The sequence below is a fragment of the Cynocephalus volans genome, chromosome 4 (assembly GCF_027409185.1).
Source record: "Cynocephalus volans isolate mCynVol1 chromosome 4, mCynVol1.pri, whole genome shotgun sequence".
Taxonomy (NCBI): Eukaryota; Metazoa; Chordata; class Mammalia; order Dermoptera; family Cynocephalidae; genus Cynocephalus; species Cynocephalus volans.
This window is the reverse complement of record NC_084463.1, coordinates 72,788,443-72,791,851: the sequence shown is the minus strand read 5'-3', so window position 1 is coordinate 72,791,851 and position 3,409 is coordinate 72,788,443. Positions and strand designations below refer to the sequence as shown.

At 41.0% G+C, this 3,409-nt stretch overlaps 1 pseudogene; it reads right to left on the bottom strand.

The window, feature by feature from the left end:
• Nucleotides 1-243: 243 nt before the first annotated feature.
• Nucleotides 244-2,259, bottom strand: LOC134377313 (ATP-dependent RNA helicase DDX18-like; annotated as a pseudogene).
• Between the last annotated feature and the right edge of the window lie 1,150 nt (nucleotides 2,260-3,409).

Genomic DNA, 3,409 nt, shown 5'->3' with positions numbered 1-3,409 from the left:
CATCACAACAAAGACCCAAATGATTCCTTGCTTTGTCCTTGGATAACCAAGGAATACTAGTCTGTTTTATATTCCCCAAATAAGACTTGCCAGAAATAACAGTGCTCAGTGCTTGCAATCCAAGTCAATTTATACTCTTGTTAGATCAGTCCAAATTATGAAGGCTACAAAAATTCCTTTGTTAGAGCTAGGGAAAAGGAACCCACTTCAGGGCAAAGTTATCCAAGATGAAAGTGTGTGATTTCAGTGAGAGAACTGCCTCCTGTAAGATGATTTCTTACTCATGTTTTTTAAAGATTTTAGAGTTCTCAACTTTTTTGGTTTTCTGGTAGCCAAATCCACTGCCTCCTCCTCTCTTTTTATGCTTGCCTTCATTGCTGTTCATGTTCAGATCAACTAAAGGAGGCACCTTGAAACCAAATGACAGAGCAACATTAGGCAAATTTAACTTATTGACACTAAAGATCTGCTTCAGAGAATGGGACTCATATACTAGTATGTATGACTTATATGCTTCATGGGCTGACTTATGAAGTAAGTAGTTCTTTTCAATCAATTTTTCAAGCTGAGATTGAATATCAGAAATTTTAGACCAAGAAAAGTCAAATTCATTTAATGGAACCTTGGATTGCTTCAAGTAACGAAGGAAACCCAAGTGTTCTGGGCACAAAATGAGCAAGGCATGCCCTCTTCCACTCAGGCCTCTGGCCGTCTCCCCACACGATGAATATATTCCTTAGGGTCATCTGGAGGGTCATACTGAACAATCCAGTTGACTTCAGGAATATCCAGTCCTCTTGCTGCCACGTCCATACACAACAATATCCCTGAATCTGCATTGCAGAATTGGAAGAATGTGGTTGTATGCTTATTTTGCTTCTGCCTTCCGTGAATGGCCAAGACAGGCAAACCAATGTGTTCAGCAACTCGTAATGGTATTTCCCATACTTTCAAGATGAAAGAAAGATCATCAGTTTCTTCTTTCAGTTCTTCTTCAGGAATGTAAAGAGCAGAAGAATCTCCTTTTGGAGGGACAAACAACATACCCCTGCTTAAGACCATCTACTGTTGCATTAGCTTTGTCCCATCAACGCCAACATACAATGGCTCCTTTTTCAGAGAAATCCTTGCCAGATCTTTAACTTTTCTAGTTTGTGTAGCAGAAAAAAACATGGTCTGTCTACATACTGGCAGAAGTTTAATAATTCGCTTTAATTCCTGTTCAAACCCAACATCCAAGATATGATCAGCCTCATCAATAACCAGACACTGTCGGCTTTTATACCTAAACCCAGGGGTACTCTGCATATGGTCCAGGGGATGGCCTGGTGCGGCCACAGTGATGGGTATTGATCCCATTACCAAGTTCCTGTGCTTCAGCAGATCTGTTACTGCTGCCCATTAATCAACCCATATGTGTGAACATGATGAGTCATTAGCTCCTTAAGAACACCAAAAGTCTGCCTGGCCAGTTCTCTAAAAAGGTGAGAGAATGAGGACTCCTGTTCCATTCCTGGGCATGAACTTTAACTTAACAATAAGTTCACCCACAGGCATGAGGACTGCCAGGGTTTGATCACTGACTGTTTTTGCAGCTGCTAGAAGATCTGCGTTCCAAAAGTGGTCTGATACTTTGATGTTGAATTTCAGTCATGTTAGGAAAGCCCGTTTCTTTTATTGCCTGCAGAGTGTTTTCATTGACAAGATTGGCTAGAGAAGCAAATGAAGTATCTTCAAGAGCTCCTGTCAGGCCCAGGGGCAGGCTGCGCACCTCACCGTCATCTTTCTCATTATCTGGCTTCTCCACACTGTTTTCTGTTTCTTCAGAAGCCACAGCATTGCCTTCTTAAGATTCTCCTTTGTTTTTGGTTTTCCCTTTTTTTGTATCAGTGCCAGCACATTCATCATTTTTCTCTTTTTCTTCTTTTACTTTTTGATTCTGAATTGGGAGACTGTGTTGCTGTTTTTCCATTGGTTAGTAAAGTAGATTTCGGGGGGGAGGGGATTTTTTCACTTTTACATTTTCCACTGTTTCTTCAGACCTATCTCCATTTTGGGCTTCTGACGAGCCCACATTCATAGACTGTTTTATGATTTTTTAACTTTTCCAACTCCCACCGTTTCTTCAGACACATCTCCATTTTGAGTTTCTGACAGGCTCACAGCTGAGGCCCCCTGTAGCTCCAGGTTTCGCTGATACAATTTGAGGTGCCACTTCTCCATCTTCTGGCACAGGAGTTTCATGGGCAGGTGAGACATGCTGTCGGAGAAAGATCTTCACGACAGCACCACTGCACAGCTCTTCAGCTCCCTGAGCTGACGTTACTTCCTTTCCCAATTTATTGTATATTTTCAAATGTCTAGAAGAGAGGAGTTCAAATGTTCTCATCACAAAGAAATGATAAATGTTTGCAGTGATGGATATGCTAATTAGCCTGATTTGGTCATCACATGGTGTATACATATATCGAAATATTACTCTGTACCCCATAAATACGTACAATTATGTGTCAATTTAAAAACAATTTTTTTTTAAGTCTGGAAAAATAAGCTTCCCAATCATGTTCATAGTATGATTTGATAAACTTTAGAATGGGTTACCAAATCTGCTACAATTTGTGCTGGCCAATTAGCTCAGTTGGTTACAGTGCAGGCTTGTAACACCAAGGTCAAAGGTTCAGATCCCTATATCAGCCCGCCCGCCGACCCCCCCAAAAAATCTGCCATAATCTTTTTTTCTGGAGTTTTTTTTGTTGGGATTTTTTGTTTGTTTGTTTTTAGTTTTAGTTTTTTTTTTTTTTTTTTTTTTTGGCAGCTGGCAGCATAGGGATCCAAACCCTTGACCTTGGTGTTACAACACTGTACTCTAACCAACTGAAAATCTGCTACAATCTTGCTACAATTTAAGTGAGTTCCTTTTTCTGGGCTCATGGATACTCACTTACGAACACCAACTTATTATGAAATTACAGACCCAGATTTTAGAATCGAAGAGGACATTCATGGTCATCTAATTCAAGCTGTCATTCAGAGCAGAATTTATTCTACAGTGGAGAGTCTACGTCTGTGACAGATTTGGTCTCAACTTAACATCTGCCCTACGACAGACATTTGTTGTTTTGCCTGCTGAGCATACATTCTCTTCTTCTGGCCAGAGTACCTATAATTTTCTTCCAAGGTCCCCCTCTACCTCATCTCACCCTGTGGGGTTCATGGGAAAAACTCCTGTTCCAGGGGTTGCATAAATAACCTAGGCTTGGCTCCTGACCATATCAAATCCCCTAGCCACAGTAACGGATCTGGGGAGAGATACACAACCCAAGTTTGGTTTAAGAAAACTGGGAAGAGAGTCATCCTTTTCTATCAACTTATACCTGGGAGGAGCTGGGGGTCTGGGCTACTGGTGACT